General features: G+C 42.8%; 1 pseudogene; it reads left to right on the top strand.

Moving 5' to 3' along the window:
* LOC140410256 (NACHT, LRR and PYD domains-containing protein 3-like) overlaps positions 1 to 16347 on the top strand; it is a 143132-nt pseudogene that overhangs the window by 511 nt on the left and 126274 nt on the right.

Genomic DNA, 16347 nt, shown 5'->3' with positions numbered 1-16347 from the left:
AGAGTGATAAAGTAATGTCATCTCCGGCTCCAGTGACAGTTGCAATTTATAATAAAGTGCAAATAGCAACCATACGACAATTAAGATTATAATGGCAATTAAAATACAGAACACAATCTTCTGTCCTAACGATCCTAACCATGCAAAGCCAAAGCCCCATCCCTCATTTTCATATAATCTTGTTGACTCTCTACATAAGAACTAGGAACAGGAGTAGGCCATCTGGCCCCTCGAGCCTGCTCCACCATTTAATGAGATCATGGCTGATCTTTGTGGACTCAGCTCCACTCTCTGGCCCGTACACCATATCCCCAAATCCCTTTATTCTTTAGAAAGGTATCTATCTTTTTCTTAAAAACGTTTAAAGAAGGAGTCTCAACTGCTTCACTGGGCAAGGAATTCCAGAGACTCACAACCCTTTGGGTGAAGAAGTTCCTCCTACACTCTGTCCTAAATCTACTTCCCCTTATTTTGAGGCTATGCCCCCTAGTTCTGCTTTCCCCGACCAGTGGAAACAACCTGCCCACATCTATCCTATCTATTCTCTTCATAATTTTATATGTTTCAATAAGATCCCCCTGCATCCTCCTAAACTCCAATGAGTACAGTCCCAGTCTACTCAACCTCTCATCATAATCTAATCCCCTCAACTCTGGGATCAACCTAGTGAATCTCCTCTGCACTCCCTCCAGTGCCAATATGTCCTTTCTCAGGTAAGGAGACCAAAACTGAACACAATACTCCAGATGCGGCCTCACCAACACCCTATACAATTGCAGCGTAACCTCCCTAGTCTTAAACTCCATCCCTCTAGCAATGAAAGACAAAACTCGATTAGCCTTCTTAATCACCTGTTGCACCTGCACACCAACTTTTTGCGACTCGTGCACCAGCACACCCAGGTCCCTCTGCACAGCAGCATGTTTTAACATCTTACCGTTTAAATAATAATCCATTCTGCTGTAATTCCTCCCAAAATGGATAGTCTCACACTTGGCAACATTGAATTCCATCTGCCAGATCCTAGCCCATTCACCTAACCTATCCAAATCCTTCTGCAGACTTCCGGTATCCTCTGCACTTTTTGCTTTACCACTCATCTTAGTGTCGTCTGCAAACTTTGACACATTGCACTTGATCCCCAACTCCAAATCACCTATGTAAATTGTGAACAACTGCGGGCCCAACACTGATCCTTGAGAGACCCCACTGGTTACAGGTTGCCAACCAAAGAAACACCCATTTATCCCCACTCTCTGCTTTCTGTTAGTTAACCAATCCTCCACCCATGCTACCACTTTACCCTCAATGCCATGCATCTTTCGTTTATGCAGCAACCTTTTGTGTGGCACCTTGTCAAAAGCTTTCTGGAAATCCAGGTATACCACATCCATTGGATCCCCGTTATCTACTGCACTGGTAACGTCCTCAAAATTGTACCAGATTAGTCAGACACGACCTACTCTTTGTGAACCCATGCTGCGTCTGCCCAATGGGACAATTTCCCTCCAGGTGCCCCGCTATTTCCTCAATGATAGATTCCAGCATTTCCCCTACAACCGAAGTTAAGCTTACCGGCCTATAATTACCCGCTTTCTGCCGACCTCCTTTTTTAAACAGTGGTGTCACGTTTGCTACTTTCCAATCCTCTGGGACCACCCCAGAGTCTAGTGAATTTTGAAAAATTATCACTAGTGCGTTTACAATTTCCCTAGCCATCTCTTTTAACACTCCAGGATGCATCCCATCAGGGCCAGGAGACTTGTCTACCTTTAGCCCCATTAGCTTGCCCAATACTGCCTCCTTAGTGATTACAATCATCTCAAGGTCCTCACCTATCATATCTTTATTTCCATCAGTCACTGGCATGTTATTTGTGTCCTCCACTGTGAAGACTGACCCAAAAAACCTGTTCAGCTCCTCAGCCATTTCCCCGTCTCCTATTATTGAATCTCCCTTCTCATCTTCCAAAGGACCAATATTTACCTTAGCCACTCTTTTTTGTCTTATATATTTGTAGAAGCTTTTACTATCTGCTTTTATGATCTGAGCCAGTTTACTTTCATAGTCTACCTTACTCTTCTTTATAGCTTTTTTAGTAGCTTTCTGTTGTCCCCTAAAGACTTCTCAGTCCTCTAGTCTCCCACTAATTTTTGCCACTTTGTATGTTTTTTCCTTCAATTTGATACTCTCCCTCACCTCCTTAGATATCCACGGTTGATTTTTCCCCTTTCTACCGTCTTTTTTGTCGGTATGAACCTTTTCTGAACACTGTGAAAGATCGCTCGGAAGGTTCTCCACTGTTCCTCAACTGCTTCACCGTGAAGTCTTTGCTCCCAGTCTACCTTAGCTAGTTCTTCTTTCATCCCATTGTAATCACCTTTGTTTAAGCACAAAACACCAGTGTTTGATTTTACCTTGTCATCCTCCAACTGTATTTTAAATTCCACCATATTGTAGTCGCTCCTTCCAAGAGGCTCCCGAACTATGAGATCATTAATCAATCCTGCCTCATTACACAGGACCAGATCTAGGACCGCTTGTTCCCTCGTAGGTTCCATTACATACTGTTCCAGGAAATTATCCCGGGCACATTCTATAAACTCCTCCTCAAGGCTGCCTTTACCAACCTGGTTAAACCAATCGATATGCAGATTAAAATCTCCCATGATAACCGCTGTACCATTTCTACATGCATCCGTTATTTCTTTGCTTGTTGCCTGCCCTACCATCCTGTTGCTATTTGGTGGCCTATAGACTACTCCTATCAGTGACCTTTTCGCCTTACTATTCCTGATTTCCACCCAAATTGATTCAACCTTGTCCTCCATAGCACCAATATCATCCCTTACTATTGCCCGGATGCCATCCTTAAACAACAAAGCTACACCACCGCCCTTACTGCAGGAGCCTTCCCAATTTTCTGGTAACCAAGGGTACGCCTTCTGGCCACAGATAAAATAAGTGATGTTATATGCGGTCAGGTTTCCTTTACTATCAGTCATCATTATTCTCATTGGATCCCCTTCCCAGGAGCCTCCACTAGTTCGATTTTCAATTCCTGACCAATCAGAGATGAATAACCTTTAGCTGTAAGATGGAACATCGGGAGTTGCCAATTCAAGGTCTGATCACACTGACTCGTGCCTACTGAGTGGGTCCCATATGTTTTATGTTTCTTAAAGCATATACTTCCTTTTGGGACTCCAGTATAATTGGGAAGGATCAACCAGGGCGGTTCACGTGTTACATTAAACCATGGCCACCACCTTCCTTTAAACCTATTCATTTTGTATCAAGTTGATCTCCAATCGAACATATTCTGTACCACGCCTTGTACTATTTTGTCTTAAAGCCCATTCTGCTATTTTGTTACTGGTGAATGGGATAGGTCGCACAGGAATGTCCTCCCCCGAGCATCTGCGAATTTGTGTACAAACCCAACAACTGGATTTATTAACCCTCTCTGCGTATGAGTGAGACATGTATATTAAGGTGTTAGTATGCAGTTTACCCTCTACACGATGTTGGATTAATATGATAATACATAAAAACAGTAGCGCCGTCATTCTCTTCAGGTTAGCATTTCGCTAGTACTCTTAAAGTTCCGTATGATGTAGTTTACACCGAGTTGCGTAGATCCAATCTGGCTTTTCCTTTACTTTAATGGCTGTTCGAGTTGTTAGCAGCACTTGATAGGGTCCTTTTCCACCTAGGAGAAAAAGAATCTTTGTTTTGTGCTTTTACATATACTTGATCTCCAGGTTTAAAAGGGTGTGTATTTCCAACTTTTGGATGCATCCGAGCCTGTCGCACCTTTTCATGTATTTTTTTCAGCGGTTTCACACATGGCCTGGGCATGTTTTAGTAATGCCTCATCTGCCCATATTAAGGCTACTGCCGCTGAAGTCATTGGGGGTTTAGTTCCAGTTTAATGGGGCGTCCCATTAATATCTCATACGGGGTTAAGCCCGTGTTGTAATTTTTCCGATTTCTCAGGGCATACATTACTATGGGTAAGGCATCTGGCCATAGCAGCCCATTGTGTTGACACACTTTTGTTACTGCAGTTTTAATTATTCCATTCGCCCTTTCTACCATTCCTGAGGATTGCGGCTGATATGGTATATGCAATTTCCAATCAAATCCCATGGCTTCTGGTTAGGGCTTTGGTCAATTTGTTAGTGAAATGAGTTCCCCTGTCACATTTGATACCCATTGGTATCCCAAACCTCGGTATTGTTTCCTTTAACAGAATATTTTCCACTGTTCTAGCATCATCTCTTTTGGTTGGAAAAGCCTCTACCCACCGTGAAAACATGTCCATTATCACCAGCATGTATTTGAATCCTTTAGCCATCGGCATGTATGCAAAATCCATCTGCAAATTTTCCGAAGGCATTTTGGGCTGTGGTAGATGATCAAAGACAGTGGGTGTTTTGCCCCAATTATTCCTCTGACAAATCATACATGTGCGGGCTACTTTGCCAATTGTTAGCGTAACACCTGGAGCCATTGTTGACATATGGCATGTGACATCCCTCCTTTGCCCACATGAGCCTGCCCATGGGCAAGGCAACATAGTGGCAAGAACAGACTTCTGGGACATGCTGCTCGGGTATCTAGGTGGATCCAGATTTGATGATTATCTTGATAGCGACCCGCTTTTAGCCAAGAGCGATGCTCCTGTCGGGAGGCTTGCTCCTGTGCCTGTTTTAACTTTGGTTCTGTTATGGTGGATGGAAGTTCAACTGCAGCCGCTTGCAGTTGTGGCTGCTGTTTGAGAGCCACTTCTTTTGCTATTTTATCAGCAAATCTATTGCCGCATGAGATTTCATCATCTGCAGTAGTATGCGCTTCACACTTTATAACGGCTATCTTGCTGGGCAGCTGAACAGCAGCTAGTAAATTTAAAACCAATTTAATCCCCTGTTTTTCCATAATTGGCCAAAATCATGTACTACCCCAAAAGCGTATTGGGAACCAGTATCAATATTGACTGTTTTATTTTTAGCTAGAATACATGCTTTAGTGAGGGCAAACTATTCGGCCACTTATGCAGACGTTCCCGAAGGCAGAGCAGAAGCTTCCACTATCTCAAATAGAGTTACTATTGCATAGCCGGCCAGGATGGTCATATCATTTTGTCGGTTTGCTGACCCATTGGTGAAAAAGATGATGTCTGGATTTTCTAGTGGGTGACTCAATAAATCGGGTCGAGGGGTTGTGGTGTCTTCAACCAATTGTAAACAGTCATGATCATACTGATGTTCTTCTTCCAAGGGCGCGGTCAAGAGTGTAGCAGGGTTGACAGCTGGTGCTCGCATGTATGTAAAGTTGGTTTAAGTTTGTCCATTGAGACTCTATGCCCTCTTTCTGCCAGATGTGATAAAAAGAGTATTCTGTTGACAAACTAGCCCTCCCTCTGAGGCTATCAATAAATCCTCAGCATATTGAGGGAATTTGAGCCTACAGACAACTGGCACTTGTCAAGTCTCTTTTAATACTGTTGATTCCGATATGTAAAGGCAAATAGATATTGACTTTGCGGGTGCAATGGGATGGAGAAAAAGGCTGAGAAAGTATCCGCTGTTGGTGGTAGAGAAGACAAAATGACATTTGTGTCCGACACCAATTGAGCAATAGTGATAACAATTTTATTGATGACTCTGAGATCTTGCACAAACCACGACTCGTTGGGTCTTCCTACTTTTGGAATGGGGAGTATAGGGGTGTTACAGGGGCTTTGTGTTCTCTTCACCCCTTGTTGTAATAGTTCATTGATCATGCCCTCTATCCCTTTTTCTGCTTCCGGCACCAACCAGTATAGTTTTAAGCAGGGCAACGTTCTGCAACTGCACCCTATGCGCTGGGGCAGAATGTACTTTTCCAACATGATTTTTATGTTGGGCCCAAAGATGTGCCAGTACCTGGGCCAGGATTGAAGGGAGTAAATGATGGGTGGAACTGCAATCCCATCCTTCAAAGCTGGCCAAGATGCACCATAAGAGTATTTTAGAAGCAGCAACATATCCCCTGGGAGGGGGCTATAAATATCACACATTTAAGTCAATTTCCAATGATTGATTTTATGGGCATTAGCTATTCTTCGAGATGTATATTTTTCTTTGTCAATTCAGAAAAGATCAACTGTCTGCTGAAATGGTTACATTTTCTACAGAACCTAAGGGGGCGGAGAACTTGGAATGATGCCATTTGCTTCTCTTCACGTCTAAAATCTTATTTTTTTTAATCACTTATATTCATAAAGGTATTTTTTTTCTTTTAAACTGATTTTAATTTCCGATGTTTCAGTGCTTTAGAGAAATCTCAACATTAATCACTTAAATTGTAATCTCGGACTCACAATACCAGACGACAAAAATACAACCCACTTAGCATTTCATGCTTTGACTAAAATAAATTGGTTAAACAAAACACACATTCTCACAGCTCACAAATATCACCGTTAACCGTTAGCCTTATCTCACGGCTAAAGACAAATCTGAATTCCCTTTTAGACAGGAACCCATCTCTTAAGTTTTTATCTTAATCTTCTATTTACTTTTACTCCCCTGTTTTTTTGTTTTGAGGGGCGCCAGCTCCTTTTGATTCCAATGGGGGAATATATAGTGGGCAGCACGGTAGCATTGTGGATAGCACAATTGCTTCACAGCTCCAGGGTCCCAGGTTCGATTCTGGCTTGGGTCACTGTCTGTGCGGAGTCTGCACATCCTCCCCGTGTGTACGTGGGTTTCCTCCGGGTGCTCCGGTTTCCTCCCACAGTCCAAAGATGTGCAGGTTAGGTGGATTGGCCATGATAAATTGCCCTTAGTGTCCAAAATTGGCCTTAGTGTTGGGTGGGGTTACTGGGTTATGGGGATAGGGTGGAGGTGTTGACCTTGGGTAGGGTACTTTTCCGGGGGCTGGTGTAGACTCGATGGGCCGAATGGCCTCCGTCTGCACTGTAAATTCTATGATGATATAAGTTTTCCTACCTCATTCTGTTGCTTTACGATTGTTTCTTTTTGTTTTCTTCCTCATATTGACTCCCTTATCTGTCTTCTTTAAGGAGTTCACCTTCTTTCTCGCTCCGAATGTCTTTACCGAGGCTTCGGGATGACCTGTGAGGGGGTGTCGAGTTTATTGCTCATCGTTCCTTCTGTAAAATACTTTTGAACCTATATATAACAATAACAATGACCGCGGAAATCATTTACAAATACTGCAGGGAACGCACACCGGTGTTTATCCTTTCTCGAACCTCAAAGTCTTTAAAAAAAAAAAAAAAAATTTTAGTCTCTAAGACACCTTTTTTCTTCCCATGCAGCTATCATTAATTAATTAATTAAGATAACTCATCCTACCATGAGTCACCGGCCAGTAATTAAGGTTGCCGAGCGCTGCCCCCCCCCCTTTTCACTGGACTCGCGCTATAGGAGCTTTCAGCTGAGAGAGTCCTATTTAGACTGTCCTTCGGTTCATATCCCGTTAACTTAGGGTACCTGTGACTGATGCGCAAATTTGTCGTGGAAATTATAATAAAGACAAATTCTTTTGAGGTTTCGATTCAGGAAATTTATTTGACACAAATATTTGCGGAGAGGCCCATAGTCTGGCTAAGTAGCCATTCCACAGTACTCTGAGTTATATACTTGAAAACCATTATATTTATAGTGTGAAATAAACAACTTTGAAGAGATAAACCTTGAAAACATAGGCAAGTGGAAATACGAATGTTTTGCCCTTGATTTAAAAACAACTTGAGTGTGCATTTTGTTGTCCTTCAAAAGAACAACTTATAATAAGGCCGAGTTCAAAATATTAAGCAGTATTTTGTTTACGTTACCTGACCTTATTTTCATTCAAAAGCAGTGTTAAATATGCAGTGTCAAGCATTTCCCAGCATGCTTCTAAGTGGGCAACTTATTAATGTTGCTTCCACACGGTCATAGATTTGCTGGTCCCTTGCCTCGCTTCTGTTGTTCCGTGTCCGGTACTCCAGTAAGGCATTCGGTATCTCCTCCTTTTTCTCCTCGGCATGGTTTGCCAATATGAAAAATTCTCTTATCTCTTACTCAGGATAAGGTACTCGGTCCGGTTGAAGAGGTTTCCAAAGCACTCTTTATTTTCAATAATTCACTTAGTACATTTGCACATAATTAAGTTAGAAAGCTTTTGAGAGGTACGTTGAAAAGTCCTTGGGATACTGAAGTATGAAAGCAAAAAGCTTCAAGATTAAAGTAACTCCAGATATACAAAATAAAAGTCATTTCAGCAAAAAGCTTTTTTAAAAGTAATTTTCACGAATGCTTCAAGAATTTCAGAAGGCTAAAATTCCTCAATCAGTCATGCGGATCATTATCTATGATTTAGCCCCTTATTTACTTTTATTACTTCTAATTCTCAGCTGAGGCTTTTTTTTAATAGAACATACAGTGCAGAAGGAGGCCATTCGGCCTATCGAGTCTGCACCGAGCCACTTAAGCCTTCCATCCTATCCCCGTAACCCAATAACCCCTCCTAACCGTTTTAGTCACCAAGGGCAATTTAGCATGGCCAATCCACCTAACGTGCATGTCTTTGGACTGTGGGAGGAAACCGGAGCACCCGGAGGAAACCCACGCAGACACGGGGACAACGTGCAGACTCCGCACAGACAGTGACCCAGCGGGGAATCGAATCTGGGACCTTGGTGCTGTGAAGCCACAGTGCTGTCCACTTGTGCTACCGTGCTGCCCATTTTCTGATTTATTCAAACAGCTGTCTGTCAATTAGAACAAAATTCACTAATGTCCATTAAATTAATTAAATGTCTACGTGCACGTGCCATGTATACCATTTCTACACAGATAAGGTGCTTGCATTTTTATTATTAAATATATTGGGGAACAATGGTCTATTCATTACTTAGGCCTTATGAAAGTGTCTTTTGAAACAATATTAGCTTTGACCAGCACATGATGAACTTCACCTCATGCGCAGGGCTGAGCGTAACGCAGCTAAAAGTGGTGCACAGGGCGTATTTGATCAGAACATGCATGAGCGGGTTCTTCCCGGAGGCGAAGGACTAGTGTGAATGGTGCCAGGGAGGCCTGGCAAACCACACCCACATGTTCTGGCCCTGTCTGACTTGTCAGGTACTGGAGTGCCTTTTTTGAGACCATGTTCAAGATTGTGGGGGTGTGGTGGAGCCATGCCCACTAGTGGCATTCTTCAGAGTATCGGAACAGCCAGAACTCTTTATGGAGAGAGGGGCAGACTCCCTCGCCTTTGCCTCCTTGATCGCCCGCTGGAGACTCCTGTTCGGCTGAAGTTGATCACCACCCAAGGCCGCCGACTGGCTGTCCGACTTAGCAGAATTCCTTAAATTGCAAAAAAAAAAGAATTCACCATTCGAGAATCAGAGGAAGGCTTTCGTAACACAAGCAAGCAATTCAGCTTGTTCAAAGACCTGTTTGTGATCAGCAACCAATGTGAGACACCAACCAAAATACAGGGTAAGCAGGGCAGAGGAGCCAAAGGGGACCACAGCAAAAGTACCAAGGCACGCCTGGTTGGCATCAAACATACCCTGGTATGCTTTAATACAAGGAGGCAAGATGTACATAATAAATACAGTACAGTTGTGGTAGCCCATCACTGGGGGCCCAAAGTTAGGGGCTCCATATCTGTATGTATGTCACTTTTGTATGCATGCCTGTTTATTTTTCTTCCATATTCCCATTTTGTAAATTGCTCTTGATGTTTGTGTGACGCTCCCTGCAATGTTATAAATAAATCCAAAATCAATAAAAATATATTTTTAAAAATCTTGCATCACTGGGATTCCTTTTGTTTCCGTTACATTTTTCACTTTTTAAAATCAATTTTTCTTGATCTGAAAATTCAGGCAGACACGACGATTGGGGTTGATCTTCAGAAACTGCATCAGGAAGAGAAGAGACAACTGGCCATGAGAAGCAGACAAAGTGGTACGTTACCTGCAGGATTCCTTGAAAGTGTGAAGTTGTGTTTTTATTGTCCGTGTTGGAATATTTATTAACATGTAATAGTCATGGGGAATGAAACATTTATTCCTTTTGCATAGAAAATGCATAATCTTTTAGTGTAGCAAGTAGACTTACATTTTCACTGTAATGAGGTTACTGTGAAAATCCCCTAGTCACCACACTCCGGCGGCTATTTGGGTGCACGGAGAATTCAGAATATCCAATTCACCTCATGAGCACGTTTTTTGGGACTTGTGGGAGGAAACCGGAGCACCCAGAGGAAACCCACGCAGACATGGGGAGAAACGTGCAGATTCCGCACAGACAGTGATCCAAGCCGGGAATCAAACCCGGCTCCCTGATTCTGTGAAGCAACAGTGCTAACCACTGTGCTAACCGTGCCACCCCTGTGGACTGTTAGTTTTGTTATTCAATATCCATAACTAAACCGCAGTCATGGATCTCTTGACTGAATTAATGTTTTAGGAACTTCACCTCATGCGCAGGGCTGAGCGTAACGCAGCTAAAGGAGGTGCACAGGGCGCATTTGACCAGAACATGCATGAGCGGGTTCTTCCCGGAGGCGAAGGACTAGTGTGAATGGTGCCAGGGAGGCCTAATAATATCACTGGACCAGAGATTATGTGATAAAAATTGCATGTGAAGTGACATTTGTCATACTGATAAATAATATCACGGCCTGAAACCGATCAGCATTTTGTAGTGAACTTCACATTTTGTAACTTTTTGGAATGTGCTAAGTGAAACTGAGAAGTTGGGTGTAGGGTGGGTGTGGGGAATTGGATTTCTCTGAGCTCACTTTTAGAAAGGAATCAGTACTTGGGTTGCGATGGAGATGAGAGCTAGCTGACCACAAAAGGTAAATTGGAGATAACTGGGTTTGGAGTTACTGCTTGTCATACAGAACACGACTCTGTTGTGTTCCGAAGAAAGAGTCAGAAGTCCTGGTGTTGAAATCAGGCAGAGTTCTCAGCGTGTTGGTTTCTGTTCAGGGAAGTGAGCATTCAGCAATAAAATTGTGAAACTATGAATGGGAGACGGCGAAGGATGAAGTCACAGGCAGCTGGGACACAAAACCAAAAAGGCTACTTCGGGGAACCAAGCAGTGATGGATCTTGAAAGCCTTCAGGGGTACCTGTGGAAATTGGGTATGATGAGACTGCTGCCTGAAGGGATTTTGGTCATATCTCCTGTATGAATGAAGGAACTAAATCTTTACTTGGGATAAAAAGAGAGCTGTGGATCTCGGTAGTTGAGAATTCTAAATACTGAAGACACAGTTCCTTTAGACCTATCTTTCTTTCAGCCATTTCCATTGAAATTTATTGTTTTATTGAAATATCATTTGTCGGTTAAATTCATTTTTCAATTTCGATTTGAACGTTGCAGTAAATGGTTTAAGTGAAGTCCACTCCCTCAGTTTGTTGGGGGAGTTTGGGGAATTTGTCTATTGCCCCCCATGAGGGTCAGAGTAATTCTTTATTTATTCAGAGATATGTATGTAATCAGTAAAATAATTTTACAAAATTAATTTAAATGTGCCAAATCTGATGGTTCAAAGTATAGAAGCATCAGTCACGACTACTAAACTGTTTTGAAGTTGTATTATCTGACTGTGAGCTGGTGTCAGGTGTGATCACAATTTGTGTCCCAGTGCTAAGAATGGAAAAATCAATTGGTTAGAAACTTGCCCCTTGAGCCCGTCTGAAACAGGAGCTCGTGTCAGGTGACAACTGGAGAGGGTTTGTATTCGAGAACCTGTCAATAGTTAGCATTTACAGTCTTCACTCCCAGATCGCAGAATTATAAGTTGGACAAGATACCAGAGGGTTGCAGGTGTTGTATTTGAGTAAATAACTTTTAAGATTGATGTGTTTTATAAGGATAATACTAGGGGGAATTAAGGAGCAAAACTCTGTTAATACTGCTTGTATTAAAAAAAACTATCTTGTTTCTTTTAGTAAAGGAGCAATTTAGCATGGCCAATCCACCTACCCCGCACATCTTTGGGTTGTGGGGGTGAAACCCACGCAGACACTGGGAGAATGTGCAAACTCCACACGGACAGTGACCGGGGGCCGGGATCGAACCCGGGTCCTCAGCACTGTTAGGCAGCAGTGCTAACCACTGTGCCACCGTGATGCCCCTGCTTGTAATTATAATAAACAATACAGTGAAGCTTGTGTTTTGTTGGCTAATATATATTACTGGGTGTTTGTCTATGCATATTCCAGAACATTGAGAGAAAGTGAGAGGTTAAAATGTAAATGCTGGTGACATGTGGGATGATCAGCAACTGTAACGAGAATGGGCATGTTATGACGTTTATGATATTCTTTCAAACATAGGAAATAGAAGCAGGAGGAGGTCATTCGGCCTGCTCTGCCATTCATTATGATCATGGCTGATCATCAAGTTCAATACCTTGATCCCTTTAGCCCTAAGAGCTATGTAAAATTCCTTCTTGAAATCACACAACACTTTGGCGTCAACTACTTGCTGTAGTCTCAAATTCCACAGATTCACCACTCTATGAGCGATTAAATTTCTCCTCACCTCAGTCCTACAAGGTTTACCCTTTATCCTCAATCCATGACCCCTAGTTCTGGACTACCACACCATGAGGAACATTCTTTCTGAATCTACCCTGTCTAATTCTGTTAGAATTTTGCAAGTCTCTGAGATCCCCTCTTCTAAGTTCCAATGAATATAATCCTAACCGATTTAGTCTCTCATTTGATAGTCCCACCATCCCAGGAATCAGCCTGGTAAACCTTTGCTGCACTCCCTCCATGGCAAGAACATCCTTCCTCAGATAAGGGCACCAAATCTGCACACACTACTCCAGGTGTGGCCTCACCAATGCCCTATACAACTGCAGTAAAACATCCCTCCTATACTCAAATCCTCTCGCTATGAAGGCCAACATACCATTTGCCTTCTTTACTGCCTGCTGACTTTCAACGACTGATGTACAAGGATACTAAGATCTCGCTGAGTATCTACCTCTCTCAATTCAAATAATCTGCCTTGCTATTTTTGCTACCGAAATGGATAACCTCACATTTATCAATGCTAAAACATTGAATGTATTCAAGAGGCGGCTAGATATAGCACTTGGGGAGAATGGGATCAAAGGCTATGGGGAGAAAGCAGGATTAGGCTATTGAGTTGGATGATCAGCCATGATCGTGATGAATGGCGGAGCAGGCTCGTAGGGCCAAAAGGCCTCCTTCTGCTCCTATCTTCTATGTATATGTATCCACATTATACTGCATCTGCCATGCATGTGCCCACTCACTCAGCCAGTCCAAATCCCGCTGAAGCATCACTGCATCCTCCTCACAGCTCACCCTCCCACCCACTAAAATTCAAATTGGTAACCATGCTTATTATTGTGTGAAATTCACTTTCCACAATTAGACATAAACAATCTTGTGTAATAGACAAGTGTTAAATAGAGTAACTGTTTTTACTGAATTTCCTCAAGTATTGTACATTTAATTAGCAATATTTAAATAGCTCTTTGAATAGAACGCTGTAAAACTTGCGCCTGATTAGCCATGTCCTGATTAGTTGGTGTGTGACTCTTTATCATGAATTATGGGTATTTGCACTTTGTTCTTCCTTCATCCAACTGATAGTTGATGCTTTTGGTGCTTCCACTGATACTGGCAGCGTCTCGTCACTTGCCGTTGCTATTCCTTATTTGAACCCAGACTTTATTGTTGGAAGATTATTTAGACCTAGAAAGCTGGGCAAGGATTATTTAGCACTGATCAAAAACTAGGACAAATAGGCTCAGTGAGATCGTACACTTGTAACCCGGGGAGAATGGAGTCGGTGAGATCAGACAGTGTGTAACCCGGGGAGGATGGAGCCAGTGAGATCAGACAGTGTGCAACTCGGGGAGGATGGAGCCAGTAAGATAAGACAGTGTGTAACCTGGGGAGGATGGAGCCAGTGGGATCAGACAGTGTGTAACCCGGACAAGGATGGAGCCTGTGAAATCGGACAGTGTAACCTGGGGAGGATGGAGCCAGTGAGATCAGACCGTGTAACCCAGGGAAGATGAAGCCACTCTGATCTGGTCGGTGAGACATGGGGCTTGTGTGGGGCTGGGCTGGGTCGTGGCTGGTGGGTTGTAAGGCAGGCAGCGGGAGAATGTATGAAGAAGAATACATGACCTGAACATGTTCGATCGGGCAGCAGGATCTGGATTACAAAACCTCGCTGTAAAGAAACTATGTTTCGTGTTAAATTGACGGACACGTGGAAGAAATATATTGTGTTTTGGGATATTTTTCAAAATCAGACACTGGAAATAGAAGCTGTGTGTTTATTTTACAAATGACCATGTGAGTGAAACAGCAAACTTGTTGTTAATTATTGCTGGAGGGAAACATGAATTATAATTTGGAGAAATGAAGTGACTGAATCACTCTTACTTTTCCGCAGTGGCGAAAGGAGCGGATACAGACTGAGGTTGGTTAGTTGTACAGCTATAGGAACATATAGTGAGACAGGGACATAAACACAAGTGGCAAATATTTAATAACTTGCATTTGTATCGTCCCTTTAATGTCATAAAACTTTCTGAACCATTTAATCGCAAAATCAATGGAAAAACAAAGAAGCCAAGACAAAAGGAGTGTCTTGGTAGATGACCAACTTTGGTCAGATCAGTGAAAAGGTTTGGGGAAGGAATTCCAGCCTCCATTGTGGATGAATTATCCTCAACATTTACAACATGTCCGCTATGGAAAGGTCGAGGGCAAACATGTCACTTCTAGATAGGAAGGGAGGGGTCATAGAGAGATTTGAAAAGAGGTGTTGATTTTTAAATTGGCGCTGTTGTTAAACCGTGAGCCAGTGTGGGTTAGATGGCACGTGATGAGAAAAAGAGTCTGGTTTTTAGGATGCAGAAAGCAAAATTCTAAATAGTGATGAGATGGAGCTGGGTATCATGTGGGATGTGGCACAGCATTGCTGAGGGCGTGTTGATGAGAAATAGAAAATGGCCGAAAAAACAATGTCCATGATTCTCTGGATACAATTTAATGGATAAGAACTGAACTGGGAATCTTTGATGCATTTCCTAACCCAGCTGGATGACAATAGAGAGGTGCGTGGGAGAACGGTAGAAGGTCAAACATGTTCAGGACTGCAGGTGGGTCAAGAAAGATTATGCTTCATTTACCATTGTCAGTCGGATAGGGTATTGTGATTTTAAGAGCACAGTTGGGACTGTGGCCGGATGGAAACCTCACTGGAGGATTTAAACATGGAGCTTGTGCAAAAATGACATGGATTATGGAGATAGTGACACTACAAAGGAGGGGTGGGTCGACTGAGAATGGGCAGAGGTTTATAATGACAAACCGGGCAAGGGTGTATTTTTAAAGGAAAGTTTGAGGCCGATTCTTGGGTTGTGCTACAGCTGTCAAACATACCACTGATATGACCATGGCATTTATGAGATTGTAATATTCTGAGAGATATCCTAAAGTTAATATTGTGCGTCACTTTACATCTCGCCCTCCTATTGATATAACCTGGGAATGTCTGTCATTATCATGGCTGTAGGTTCAAATGAAGGAGAAGATCCAACATCTTCAAAACAAATGAGAATGGACACAGGTAGGTTCAGAAAACACTTCAAAATATAACGTCTGTCCTGTTCGAGCAACCATGTCTTGTGCAATTAATCTGCATCTCACACAGGAAGAGGGAACAGGAGAGGGACTGAGTGGCAAGAGGGAAGTGAGTGACCATCTGGGGGGTCATCACAAATGCAGGGATCCCCTATGTTCTGAAGATATCCAATCGATACCTGGGGACTGTAAGGTGGACTGAGACAGTGACTCGGAGCAGGGTCTACCTGAGTAACAGTGTGACACCAGAGACCACCTCGAGTGGGTGCGAGGCTGCTGGGCCACCGGAGTAGGAGAGTGATAGTAGTGAAATTCTATAGTCAGTGCAATGAACAGATTCTTTTGCAGCCCTGAAAAAAGCCACAGATAGTAAATTACCTCTGGTGTCAGAGGGAAGAACATTCTGGAACTGATGGGACCATCTCTGAGAATGAGCAGAGACTGGAAGATATCCATGTTCAGAAATAGTAACAGAGAAAGATATTAATAGTAGGAATGTTAAAACGGAAGCACTCGTGAAAAACAGACCACGTGTTTGAGATGTTTGGATTGTTTTGTACTGGGCCAATTAAGGAGGGAAATATGAGGCGAGTTAATGTGCATCTGCAATGTTGGAGCAGGAGGGTGAGTTTCTCATTGTTGGGTTCAGGAGGAAGGGCAGGAACGGCCATGATATGAAT

The sequence above is a fragment of the Scyliorhinus torazame genome, chromosome 4 (assembly GCF_047496885.1).
Source record: "Scyliorhinus torazame isolate Kashiwa2021f chromosome 4, sScyTor2.1, whole genome shotgun sequence".
NCBI classification, from domain to species: Eukaryota; Metazoa; Chordata; class Chondrichthyes; order Carcharhiniformes; family Scyliorhinidae; genus Scyliorhinus; species Scyliorhinus torazame.
Note: the sequence above shows the minus strand (reverse complement) of the source record. Positions and strands in the feature narration are given on the sequence as shown.